We start from the raw sequence: 14,069 nt of genomic DNA on the forward strand, positions 1-14,069 counted from the left end.
TAATATGTTAAACAAACAAACAGCTTTGAGAACAGTTGCTGAAAAGGAAGAGGAGGAGGAGCAGAGGAGGAGGAGGAAAGTCTATGAATGCCTGTCAGCCAGGATGGCTCCCTGGGAGGGCTCAGTCCAGAGAAAACGCTGAATCGGAGAGACAGACCTTGTGGGGTCCTTCGCTCCAGGAAGTCCACAAGCAGAGTATGACTGAGGCAGCTCTTGGTCAGGATCCAGCTGGGCTCTTTTGAGGTTTGAACTGCAAGCAACTTGTGCATCTCCCCAGAGCAAGATGTGCAGCCTCTGCATGCACCAGGAGGAGGCCCTGCAATTGTTGGTGAATTAAGGGGAACTTCTGAGAATCTCCACAGGAAGCCAAAGGAGTTTCTGTAAGGCAAGTGAAAGTTCTCGGGGATGTTCTGCGAGATTCTTCACTTGCCTGTTTGCAAGGGGGATGCAGGAGAGACGGGATGGGGCCAGAACTCAGTGGCAGAGCTGCTGCGTTCAATGCATAAAATACCAGGCTCAATCCCTGGCAGCATCTCCAGGTTGGGCTGGGAAAGACCCTTCTCTGCCTGAAACCTGAGAGAGCCGCTGCCAGTCGGTGCAGACAACACTGAGCTAGGCGGGAGCTTGAGAACAGACAGCTTCTGGCCTGCTGCCTTGATTCCCAGGGCCAAGTCCTGAGCAGAGCTTTTGGGAGAAGGCCTGGGGCTCTTTGCCTGGCCCATACATAATGCATGCCTCAGTTCCATCGTTGCATATGTGTGGGGGGTTTTTGCGGCGGGGGGCGGGATTTCTCTTTTCTCCTCCCCAGCAATACTTTAATCTGCAGCTCTCTGTCGCATCAGGTGACTCAAGGGCAGAAAAGAAACGACTGGCAGCATTGATTCCACAAACAAGAAGAGCACTTGAATCTCCTTGGAGCTGCTGCTGCTCTAGAGAGGAGAGACGCACCTCATTTGCTCGGCTTCCCAAGGGGTGGTGACGATGCCTTTATCAACAGCCTCTCCTGCCAGTGTCATGTCAAGAGCCCGGCTGCTGGGCCATCACTCCACTTTGACTTTCCCTCGTCTGGCACTGTGAGAGACAGTTCTCTACCCCCACTGCATCAAGATCATCTCTGCAAGGTAAGCACAGAGGAGGAGAGTCACTGAGGCAGTTATTGACGTCTCGGCCTCAAGAGCTCCAAGAGATCCTCCTTCCCTCTCTTCGGGCACAGATGGTCAGAGGGATCTTTTCAGGCCCCCTTTCTCCCTGGGGTCCAAGAGCCAGTCCAGAAGGTCACCCTGACCTTCTCATTAAAGACTCTTGAGAAAACCTAGCAGTGCTGGGATAAGAGGATAGGTCCATGTGTGGATTGGTAACTGGTTGGAGGACAGGAAACAGAGGGTAGAGATAAATGGACAGTTCTCTAAATGGAGGGCAGTAAGAAGTGGGGTCCCCCAGGGATCGATACTGGGAGACCAGTGCTCCTTAACTTGTTCATAAATGATCTAGAAGTTGGGCTAAGCAGCCAAGTGGCCAAATTTGCAGATGCCACTAAACTATTTAGGATAGTGAAATCTAAAAGAGATTGCCAGGAGCTCCAAAAGTATCTCTCCAAACTGGGGGAGTGGGCAAAAAAATGGAAAACGTGGTTCAAGGTAAGCAAGTGCAAAGCGATGCATATTGGGGCAAAAAAACTCCAACTTCACATTTACGATGATGGGGTCTGAGCAGAGGTGCATCTAGGTAGTTTTGGAGCCTAGACCTAAAGGTCTTTGGAGTCTCCCCCTCCCCTGCAAATTAAGCGTCATCATGCTCTGCTGGCCGACCACACCACCCAAGCCAGACTAAACAGGATTTGGGGGCTCTCAGGAGGAGGTATGAAGGCCCTGGATTTCGGCCCCAACCTCCAGTGGTAAGAGCGCCTCTGAGTCCGAGCTGTGGTTGACTGGTCAGGAGAAAGATGTTTGGGTCGTGGTGGACAGCTCGTTGCAAGTGGTGATAAGGCATGAGGGTTCTTGGCAGGAAGACATGGGGGTCACACAGCCCATGCTTGCACGTCACAGCTTCTGGCCACACCGTTGTGCAGCTGCCCTGGCATGCTGAAGAGCTCCACATTCATCTTACTGCAGTCAAAACAAGGGGCTTTTTACAGACAAGGAGGGCGCTTTTAAACGGTGTGGAGAGTTAGTGTCAAACACTTCAGAACTGGAAGGTTTCCAGTGAGGGCTTCCTCTTTTCCAGAAGGGACAATTCCTCACTTCTGGAAGGGCAGCGTGCACCCTGGTGCCCAAAGACACTTGCCAAGTCTTGCTGGAGTGATTCCAGGGGCTTCTTTCCCCCAAGATTTTCCCCAATCTCCAGCATCACTTTCAAGTGTCATGTGCAACGTACTCGCAGCGTTTCTGCTAAGTGCCCCTCCAGATTGCCCGTGTTTCCGCATCGGTGTCGCTGCTTTGTCAGCAGGGTGCTGTTCACATTCCCATGCCTTGATTCAAATTTTATTGATGCATTTTTGCCTACAACATTGTAAATCCACTGCAGGAAAGTAGCTGTATTTTTCCATTGTAGGGAGCCTTTCCTCTCATTTTGTGTGTTGTCACCCGGGCCACTGCTGGCCTCCCTCTGCGACTGGTGGTGATTCTCTTTATTAGCAGAGGGAGAGTAATTGGCCCTCTCCACCCTCAGCACAGCATCCCTCCAGTGGCTTTCTTTTTATCTTTTATGTTTCTTTTTAGATTGTGTAGCCCTTTGGAGACAGGGAGCCACCTTATTTATTTATTGTTTCTCTATGTAAACTGCTTTGGAGACTTTTGTTGAAAAGCAGTATATAAATATTTGTTGTTGTTGTCGTTGTTGCTTCCAACATAACTTGAGTTTGTCAACACAGAAGGGAAGGAGAAGGGAGGAGATCGGAAGGGTATTTATTAATATTAGTAGTAGTAGTAGTAGTAGTAGTAGTAGTAGTAGTCCACCAGGGTTCTTTTGTGCATTCCCCTTTTAATTTGCTACTTTGGCCAGAGACTCAAACTACTGCAGCTGAGCAGATTTCTGAATCCAACCCTTTCTCGTTTCTCGTGTACTTTTTACTGAAGAGGAAGAGTCTTGACTGCCTTTTAAAAAGTTGTAAGAGATGGGGAGGCTCTTAAGCAAGTGGGATTGCACAGGAGTAAATGGTTTAGTTCCACGGGCTTCTTCCTCCCAAGGGTGAACCAGGCAGCTATTGCGCATGTGTCAAGTCACCATAGTGGACATGTAGCAAAGTGGGAAACTTGGCATCTGCAAGGACCCAGAAAGTGGGGAGGAGGATCTGACCACACATCTGTGCCCAGAGTCAGAAATGTGGGGAAGCCTCCGAGGAGGGGTGAAAAAGCAGGAGAGGCAGGCGAATGGTAGAATGCTCCCCACGGATAGAAATGTGTGCCCCCCCCCCGCTTTGCAGTCCTACAAAGAAGACTCTCTTTATGATCATGGGAGGAAGGGGGAAGCCAGTGAAGTCTCCTTCTGCTCCTGGGGGTCTGCCTGGCCGAGCTCTGCTGTCTGGTGCTTGTCTCTGCCACCCCACCACCCCACACATCTCTGGCCCTTCTCTTCCAGGCCCCTTGAAGCCCAGCAAGCTCTCTTTCTCGCAGGCCATCCGCTGGCCCTTGGCTGTGCAAACAGGCCTGAGGGGAGCATGTGAGCCGGTGCCAGGGTGCCAGGGTGGTTCCCTATGCAGCTCCTAGGAGAAACGGCCTTTGTGGAGATGGGGGCGGGGGAGATGGGGGCGGGGGCGCTCTGTGGAAAGGCTGCGGATTCCTCTCGCTTGGGAGGAGGCGGGAAAGATCACCTCTCCTGCCTGTGCCAACCAGAGGTGCACCTAGGGAATTCTGGAGCCTGAACCTAAAGGCCGCTGGAGGACCTCCAACCCGGCTGGAGGCCCTCCCTGCAAGTTAAGCATCATGCCCCTACACACACACACACACACACACACACACACACCCCGTGTCACATGCAGTTTTTTTAACCCATGGGTTCTTGAGGACACAAACAGCAACTGAACTCACAAGAATGTAAGAGTAGAAAACAAGTCTATGTCTGCAAACATGCAGGAGCAGAAACATTCCAGCACGCAACTTCACCTCTTCCCACCCCACACATTTCTTCCCCCCTCCCCCCCATCTCCGAAGCAGAGGTCCCGGCTGCCTGGGGCTCCTCAGGCCAGCAGCACAGCACAGCAAGCACACCACCCTAGAGAGGGTTGTGGGGGCCTAACCGGAGGTCCAGGGGTAAGAGCAGGGCGTAGCTAGGGAGAGGGGGGGCGCCTTCGCCCCACTCCCGGCAGCCCCTTGGCGTGAGGGAGAGAATGAGGGGAATTGGGAGGGGATCCTCCGGAAGTGTGGGGCCCGGGGTCTTCGAACCGATCCACTCAATTATAGCTGCGCCTCTGGTGCCAGCCATGTGGTTCAAAAGGAGGAGGTGGGCAGGAGGATGGTCAGACCCACAGCGGTGTGGGGCGCCTTGGAGAGAAGTGGCTACTAGCCGTGATGGCTGTGTGCTTCCTCCAGTACCTCCAGATGCCTCTGAGTGGCAATTGCTGGGGGCAGCAATGGAGGGGGGGCCATTTGGCCTTCCTGGCCTGCTTCTGGGATCTGGTGAACCCTTTGGCCTGGTCCAGCAGCCAGTTCTTTCTTTCTTTCTTTCTTTCTTTCTTTCTTTCTTTCTTTCTTTCTTTCTTTCTTTCTTTCTTGGGACATTATTATGTAACCCATTTGCAAATTGTAATTTTAGAGTTTTATTGTATTTTAAATAGTTTTACTTATGTTAATGTTTTGATGGTTTTATATTGTGAACCACCCAGCGACTCTTTTGTACAGGGCGGTATAGAAATATAGCAAATCAAAAAATAATAACCTCAGTTTTCAGTGAAAGAATCCTTTGTGGGTCTGGCTCTAGAGAGCTCTGTGCCTTTTGCCACTTCAGGGCAGAGTTAAGGTGACCACTGGAGATCATTGAGGGTAGGAGCTGCCCTCGGTTGCACCTTCCTTCCTTCCTTCCCCCTCTCCCTCGCTCTTTCTTTCCAGTAATCATTCAGCATTCAGTCTTCCCTTGGACTAGATGTTGGGTTTTGTCGTCGTCACCAAATCTAACCATGCTGTGTGAACATGAAGAGGTGAGCGAGGCTGAATCGGGGCTCTCCTGCTGTGAATGGCAGGCCTGCAATAAGATATTTGCTCTAATCTGCCTGTCAGGTTTATGTAAAAGCAGACAAGAGAACGGCTGCCAACTCTCCCTTTGTCTGACAGAAATCTGTGACCTATTTAGAAACAAGCTGGAGCAAAAGGCTCGGCGCACCGAGGAGAAGCGGGATCAGCACCGGTGCTCACCTTGCTGCAAAGATGACATTCTTTTGACAACTGCGCCTTTCAAGCTGAGCAGGCCTTCGGTGCCTGAGACGGGGATTATGCAGATGACGGGGGCCTGGCAGAACAGCAGCAGCAGACCAGCTGCCTCTTTGCTCGGGAGCTGGGGAGAAGGGAGCCAGGCTCTGGCCAGGCCGGGGGCCGGGGGGGTCGTGGCTTGGCGGTGGCAGGGCGCGCTTCTCCTGGCCAGGAGCGCTGGCTTCTGCAGGGCCATCTGCTCCGCCCTGAGAAAGGCTCTCCTGCTCACGCACCGTGTGTCCAGCTGGCCGATTCCCACTGCTTTGCAGGAAGGGAAGAGCCACCCTGATGTGCAAGCCCAAAGCCAGGCGTGCGGAGGTGCAGCTGTGGGCAAGGCAGAGGGCCCCGGAGAGCTCTTCGGCCCCCTCCGCCCTTCCCTCTTGGCCGGGGGGAGCCCCACCGCACGGCCTGGTCCCTGCAGCCTCGGCTTGGTCCCAGGCATTGTCCTTGAAGGAGTCCTTGTGACCCTCGGGGGTGTGTGTGTGTGTGTGTGCTTCCCTCTGGGCATGCAGAGGTGTGGGCATGCGCGTTGCGTACCAGTAAGGCAAGCTACCCTGGCAGTGGCGGAGCCAGGGGGCAGAGGAACAGGCTCTGTCCCATCCTGGGCGGCCCCACCACGCGCGGGCCCCATGAGTCAATTATTATTATTATTATTATTACTACATTTTTAAAAATATCCCGCTCTTCCTCCAGGGACCTCAGCGGTGTACTACATACTTGAGTTTCTCCTCACAACAACCCTGTGAAGTAGGCTAGGCTGAGAGAGAAGTGACTGGCCCAGAGTCACCCAGCAAGTCTCATGGCCGAATGGGGATTTGAACTCGGGTCTCCCCTGTCCTAGTCCAGCACTCTAACCACTATACCACACTGACTCACCCCTTGCGCATGACAGCCTTTGCGCATGCACTCCTTGTGCATGCACATGGGCGTGGCCCAATCACCGGAGGGCTCACACAAGCCCTCCGAAGCGCATTCCCAGTTTGCTGGCTGGGTACATTGGTTTCCCTTTGTCTCACCCGCTGGAGGGAAAGGAAGGGGAATCAGTGCACCCTGCCAGCCAGCGGTGGCTGCGAATGAACTCTGGAGCGCTGGCAGGGCCCTTCCGTGACGCACAGCCAGGTTCTTGGAGCCCGTCTGCTCAAGGGTGGCTCTGCTCCCGTCGCATGGACTGCACAGCTGGACACTCCACACCCTGCGCTTGCTGAGGTAGGTTCTGAATGGCTGGTGTGCAGGATAGTGGTACTTCTTCCTCAGGTAGCACCCGAAGCTGAGGAGCAGGAGCAGAGGAAGCAGCAGCAGCAGCAACAGGGGCAGGAGAGCCCTTCCTGGTGATGGGGTTGGGAGGAGGGGGGCAGCTGGTGGCCGGGAATATAGGCAGCTGCCTGATACTGAGTCAGACCATCTAGCTCAGTATTGTCTTCCCAGACTGGCAGCGGCTTCTCCAGAGTTGCAGGCAGGAATCTCTCTCAGCCTTATCTTGGAGATGCTGCCAGGGAGGGGACTTGGAACCCAGATGCTCTTCCCAGAGCGGCCCCATCCCCTGAGGGGAAGATCTTACAGTGCTCACCTGTAGTACCCCATTCAGATGCAAACCAGGGCAGACCCTGCTTAGTAGAGGGGAGAATTCACGCTTGCTACTATAAGACCAACTCACAAAGAAAAGCTTTGAGGGCAAGACTAGGCGTAACCCAGGAGATCTGTCGTCCGGAGCTCCCGCGGTCCTTTCTTTGCTTTTTCCATTTCAAGGCAGCCTTGCCGGGCTCCTAATTGGACAGGGAAGAAGCAGAGCTGGAGAAGGGGTCAGCCAGTCCCTTCTCCCCCAGGCCATTAGCTCCCCAGTGGTGGGTAACACACAGGAAGCCACATGGTTTTCCTGTGGCTTCCTCTCTTGGCAAATAGATGCTCAGAGGGGGAGATTTAGGTCAGCGTCACAGTAGGAGAGGAAAGCTTTCAAAAGAGACACACACAGGGACACACACATGTCCTCCAGCACTGATCAGCCGCACCACACTGCTCCTTTGAAGTAAAGCAATTAAAAAGAAATGGCTCTGGCCAGAGCTAATCTGCCTACTTTCCTTTCACTAGCCCTACAACTGTACCAAACCAGTTCCCACTTGCACCTCAAATGTCCATGTGTCCACCATCTTGTACCAGGGTGGATGGCATCATTACAAACAATGCCCTTGAGCCATCCCTATGTGTCCCTACCAGGGGCGTAACTATCATTAGGCAAGGGGAGGCAGTCGTCTTGGGGCCCCATTGCCTCGAGGGGCCCCCCAGAGGCACATCACATGACTCCCCGCCCACCCATGTTGCACCCCCTATGAATTATGTTGCATCTCTTGGAGATCGGCAGGAGCAGAGAGTAAAAGAAACTCAATTCAATGTGAACTAAGTATTCACCATTTTCATAATGGGGATGTGAGTGTGAGTGCACTATATATTGTGAAGTGTGTTTGTGTGTGTATATCAGCAGGTGGCCCATTTTAAAATCTTGTCTCTGGGCCCACTCCAACCTTGCTACACCCCTGGTCCCTACAGCTTTAGCAAATTGGGTTCAAATCGGTTAGGCAGTCCACAAGTTAGTCCAATTGTGCCTCAAATGTTCACATGTCTGCCATCTTGAACTGGGCTGGATGACATCATTGCAAACCACACTGTTGAGGTCTCCCTGTGTGTCACTCACTACAACTGAACCAAATTTAGTTCAAATCAGTTAGACGGTCCTCAAGTTAGCTCATGTGCACCTCGAATGTTTATGCATTCTCCATCTTGAATCTGGGTGGATAACATCATCACAAACTACACCATTGAGGTGTCATGTGTCCCTACAACTGTACCCAATTTGGTTCAAATCGGTCCAGGCATTGTGAAGTTGATAGTGCGGGAGACACACGTGAACGGACACACACACACAGAGAGAATGCCAGGTGATCTCATAAAGCTACTGGAAAGTAGGCTAAAAAACTGCGATGGCTCTCCCACATCCCATTCATTGCCAGGAGATGTGCTGATGGCTCAGACAGGATTTGATAAAGTCATGGAGGGGGAGGGGCCTACCTCTGGCTAGTAATCATTATGCCTAGATGGACCCTCCATATGCAGAAACAGCCTACCTCTGAACACTCGTGCTAGGGGGCAAACTGTGGGGTAAGGCTTACAGGCTTCCTGGTGCAAATGGGGTTCATTTGTTGGCTCAGCAGGCTCAAGGAGTAAGCAAGAGGGGAACCCAAAGAAGAATGGCACTCTGGTTCCACTCATACAAATCAAAAGCCCGTTACTGAGGCACCCAACCCAGCAGTAGGGGTGTGCATTTTGGAATTTTCTTGTTTCGATTTGTATCCGAATCGAAACACCCCCGTTTTGTTTTGTACCCAAATTTTCTGAATCCGAATCAGCCTTGTTTTGTTTTGTAGCCAAATTTTCCAAATCCGAATCCGAATTGATTTGGATTTTTAAAAAGGGTCCCAGGGCAAAAAGAGTGGGTGGTGGTGGTAGTGTCAAATGGGTGGAAGGTACCACCCAAATTTCAAAGGAATTAGGCAAAGGGCGCATTTTTTGTGAATTTTTTAAGTTTATACATCTTTAAGAATTTTCCCATAGGGAATAATGGGGATTCCAGCAAATGTATTGCTTCAAATCAAGGGGAAAGGGATGACCCAGAGCGGACTGTGGTGGGTGGTAGTGCCCAATGGGGGCAAGGAAACTTCCAGAATTATTTCAAAGGAATTGGGCAAAAGGCTGATCTTTTGTGATTTGTTGAAGTTTACATGTCTTTAAGATTTCTCCCATAGGGAATAATGGAGGTTTAGGTTTCAGCAGCCCCCTTGGGGGGCACTGGGGTTGCCCAGAGCGAGGGGTTGTGTAGTGCACATAGGGTGCCAACTACCCCCATACCCACAAGCCTGTGGGGTACTGGGTTTTGTTGTTTCTGAGGTGTTCATTGTAGATTCTCTGGTAGCATCTGAGATTTTCAGTGTGAAAAACAAGAATCCACTCTCATATGCTACCAGAGAATCTACACTCAGAACACCACAGAAACAACAGAACCCAGCACCCCATGGGTTAGCAACCCTTCCCCTGGCCAATGTGGGGTCCGTAAAGAGTGGCAAGAAGCAAAAGAGCCAATGGGGAACAAGGAGGGAATTGTCAGCAGGTCAGCCCATGATTTAGGTCACCGATCAGAAGGCTGGAAGGGTGGGAAATTCAAAGAGATGTCAAACACAAAATGGAGACTGACTCAGAGATGGCCACAAAATGGAGGTCCGAAATAACAAAACGTTTTGTAGCTGAAACAGGGCCGTTTTGTTTTGTCTACAAAACACCCGCAACAGGCTGTTTTGGGTACAAACTGTTTTGTATCCGAAACGTTTCGCACATCCCTACCCAGCAGCACCCCAAGCAATGGGACATAAAGTGAGAGCGACACTGTCAACACGCAGAGCAAACGGACCCTTCCTAGAAGAGCCAGCCTGTAAGACGGATGAACCTGCCAGGCAAATGAAGCGAGGACGGAGCACAGGGACAGCGGAGGGATGAACCTTCCAGGCACCGAAGCCAGGGCAAGGCACGGCCATTCCTGGCGTCCAAGAAGAAGCGGTTCCATTTCCAGCAAGGCATCCTGGGTGTTCTGGTGTCTGAGGTGAGATGCCCACTGCTGCCTTGCCCCCTGCCCCGGGAGGGGCCAGCCCCATTCCAAACGGACCCTTGCCAGGAGCTTTCCCTTCCCCCCTTGTGCTTCTCACAAGCCTTGCAAGGAGTGCAAAGAGCTTGCCAGGGCCAGGCCAGCTGTTCCAGTGGCTGGGCATGGGGCAACCTGCCCCCCTGCTGGCACCCCAGTGATCAGTCGCCTGAGGCTGCTGCTGCTTCACCTTGCCTCATGAAAGGGCCGCCCTTGAGGGCATAGTGACTTGAGAATCAGCCCTCTAGCCAAGAACAGGGAAAACACACAGACTAGGAAAGCAGCAAGGGTCTCCTCAAGAGGAGGAGGAGGAGGAAGCGAGAAGTAGACAGGGCAGAAATGAGAAGTGGGAAACCAGGGGAGAGGAGCTGAAGGCAGAAATGCTCCAAGCGAGGTTCCCAGCACTCTGCCTGGGTGCCTTCTCTCTTGGCCGTTCATGTCCTTCCCCCTGACTGAGGGTGTTTCCCCCACATTTCATATTTGTGTTTACATTACCTATTGGTCTCTTGAGGATTCCTCAGACTCGGTAATGCACGATTCCTTGTGGGATGGGAGTCTGCACTTCAGTGGCAGCAAGTGCTTTGCAGGAAGTGTCCCAGCCAGAGTTCTCACTGGCAAATATGAGGGCAGGGAAGGCCTCTTCCTCGCTCAAGGGGACCGGGCAGGATCCTGGCCTGCCATGAGATTCACACAGCTCCGCCCCCAGCCCCCGCCACAACAGGCACTTCTGAGAATCCACGTTAGCGGCAGAAGCAGATCATGGTCTGCCCAGCCACTTGACTGATGTCAGCGCCCCTGAAGTGGGGAGATAATCCCCCAGGGATGTCAGCTGCTGCCCCCCCCCCCCGTGAGCTGCTGCATTGCTGCCCAGAGGCGAAAGGCAAGCTTTCTACCTTGGGTCATTGGAAAACAACCCTCAGAGGGCCCCTGATTGTGGATTAGACACTGAGTAGCTCTGAGGCCCACCCGTCCTGCTGTGTTGCTGCATGGCGCCAATTGCCCAGCCCCAAAGTGGGGTGTTTTCACCTGCAGCCGCCCGGCGCTCTTTGGGGAACAAGAGGGCGGACTTTGTGTACGGTCACCAAACAATCCGTCTCCTGGGGCAAAGGGGGGCCATGCAGGCTCCTCCGGTGACGCAGGGAGAGCAAGGAAAGAGGAGCCAGCTCAGGGATGCAAAGGGGGGCCGTGAAGAGCTCTCCGAAGCAGGAGCCCCTTGGCCGAAGTGACGGGGGCAGCGGGGCTGTGTATTGCCGGATGGCTGGCCTCCTCGTTTCTAAAAAGGAAGCCTCCAGTGTTGTGAAATCATAAGGAAGTGTGTGCCAGTAGGATCCGACCCAGTTGCTCACCAAGAAGTCATTAAATTAAATGGCTGTCAAAATACCTTCAATATTTATATCTCACCTTCCCAGCCCACAAGCAGACACTCAAGGTAGCTAAGAGCGATGCAAATGAAGACGATCATGTAATAAGCGGCAGGCAACCAAATGGACCAAGACTGCATGGGACCACAGTCAGCAGTTCAGAGCAAGGCTTAAGAGCAGCCAAGCCATGGGGACCTAGGAAGCTGCCATAGACTGAGTCAGACCCTGGGTCCATCTAGCTCAGTATTGTCTTCACAGACTAGCAGCAGCTTCTCCAAGGTTGCAGGCAGGAGTCTCTCTCCTAGCCCTATCTCATTGGAGATGCTGCCAGGAAGGGAATTTTGAAACCTTCTGCTCTTCCCAGAGTGGCTCAATCCCCTGAAGGGAATCTCTTCCAGTGCTCACACTTCTAGTCTCCCTTTCATATGCAACCAGGGCGGACCCTGCTTATCTAAGGGGACAAGTCATGCTGGCTACCACCAGACCAGCTCTCCTCTCCACCAGAATGAAAGAAAAGGTTTCAGCTGGGCTTCCCAAGGCAATGAGGGAAAGGATCCATCTGATCTCCAAGAGAAGGGGCTTCTAGAGTCCTAACAGAGCAAGTCCTCCAGTCGAGCCTCTGAGGGTGGCTGGAAAAGGAGGAAAGCTGCCTGCAGGGATCCGGGTGGACAGGCAGGCTGTGTGGAGGGGGGAGTCCCCCAAGCAGCCTGATCAGAGATGGTTCTGAGCTCTGGGGATGAGGGGGACGGAGACAGTTTGAACTGGGCTCAGAAAGAAATCCCAAGCCATGGCTGATGGCGCAGCAAAGGAGTAGCACGTGGACCAAAACTGGATCAGGGTCAGTTCAGGTGAGGTGAGGTGAGGTGAGGTGAGGAAGAATGTTAGGATATGCTTCCTTGTCATGCCTAGCCTAATTCTGTTTCCTTGTCATTTCAGCCCCTCCTTGGTTCTAACCCTCAGGAGAAGGAGCACAGTCCTTTCCTTCTCCTATGTGGCAGGCCTTCGGAGAGTCCAAGACAGCGATCACACCTCTCCTCAATCTCCTCTTCCCAAGGATGGACATGCCCAGCTTGCTTCTTCGACTGCTCCTCGTAGAACTTGGCTTCCAGACTCCTCCTCATCTGTGCTGCCCTCTTAGGAGCATAGGGAGTTGCCTGACACTGAGTCAGGCCATTGGTCCATCCAGCTCAGCATTGTCTACACTGATTGGCCGCAGCTTCCCCAAGGTTTCAGACTGGAGTCTCTATCTCCCGGCCTTACCTGGAGATGCTGCCAGGGATTGGACCTGGGACCTTCTCCCTGGGAAGCAGACGCGCCCCCACTGAGCTCTGGGGTCCCGCACACACACACACTCCTCTGAGCCCATTCCAGTGGGTCAATGTCCTCCTCAGAATGGGAGGCCCCGAGCTGGACACAGTCTTCCCAGTGAGGCCTGGCCAGTGCAGCACCGAGTGGAGCGAAGACTTCTTGTCATCTGTACGCACGAGGGGGTTATTCTCACAAGCGTGCAAAACCGGGCTAAGGGAGCCCAGCCTGGTTTTGCACTCTTGTGAGAACCAGCGGGCTGGAGGGTGAGCTCGGTGGCTCCAGGGCGGCAAGCCCACCACAGTCGCCCCCTCGTTCAATGAGGGGAATGGAGCCAGCACTCCGTTCACCTCACGCTGAGACTTGTGTGTCCGCCACGGCTGCTTTCAGCTCTGGCGGGCACACTCGGGGGAGGGAGGCGCCCAGTATCGCACCGCACACTCGCGCGGTGCATTCTTGGGCTCTGGGGGGTGGGGCAGGGCACTGCACAGAGGGGCTTCCCTGCGCCTGAGCCCCAGAGCTGCTGGGCGGGTGGCCCTGGACAGGAGAGCCGCCGCTCATCCTGCTGGGCAATCCGCCCGCCTGGGGAAAGGTAGGGGATCGTCTGCAGGGAGGGTCAGGCAAACTGGCTCTCCACAATGATTAAAAACTCAACACATATTTAAATAAAAATAAAAAATAAAGAATAGTGACTTGTCCCATTTCAGTAAATCTGCCTATAAGTAACTTAGTCTGAATGTAAGTCAGTTACTGCATTAGTCTGTCTCATAAATGTAACACTTAAATTTGTGTGTGCATACCACACACACACACACACACACACTGAAGGTTTGCAACAGAAGGGGTACTCTTGTTTAAAAAGGTGGGGGACCCCGAGCAACCCCTTCAGGGCTGAAAGGGAGCCTCCACTGATTGACGACGACGACGACTACGGATATTTATATACCACTCTTCAACACAATTCTCAAAGCAGTTTACATAGAAAAATAAAAAATACATAAAGAAGATGGCTGCCTGTCCCCAAAGGGCTCACAATCTAAAAAGAAACACAAGAGAGAGACCAGCAAGAGTCACTCACTGGAGGGATGCTGTGCTGGGGCTGGAGAGGGCCAGTTGCTCTCCCCCGGCTAAATCTTAGGGAAACACCACTTTAAAAGGTGCCTCTTGGCTCAGTTCGTAGGGGTCTGTTACGCTCACTGGTCCTAAAGCACCAACTGGGCATCTCTTGACAGGCCACCATTGGGCATTGGCTTCTTTTGTGCCGCCGCTGCGGCCGCCACTGCCTCCTCCTCCTCCTCCTCCTCCTCCCCTGGATTTCTTGGT

General features: G+C 53.0%; 1 long non-coding RNA gene across 1 annotated transcript; it reads left to right on the forward strand.

Annotated features, from left to right (window-relative positions):
• Positions 1-868: 868 nt before the first annotated feature.
• On the forward strand, positions 869-12,543 carry LOC128340028 (uncharacterized). The gene is made up of 3 exons (XR_008313408.1): positions 869-1,121; positions 9,790-10,041; positions 12,378-12,543. It is a non-coding gene; the product is annotated as an uncharacterized LOC128340028 (long non-coding RNA).
• The last annotated feature ends 1,526 nt before the right edge of the window (positions 12,544-14,069 follow it).

The sequence above is a fragment of the Hemicordylus capensis genome, chromosome 1 (assembly GCF_027244095.1).
Source record: "Hemicordylus capensis ecotype Gifberg chromosome 1, rHemCap1.1.pri, whole genome shotgun sequence".
NCBI classification, from domain to species: Eukaryota; Metazoa; Chordata; class Lepidosauria; order Squamata; family Cordylidae; genus Hemicordylus; species Hemicordylus capensis.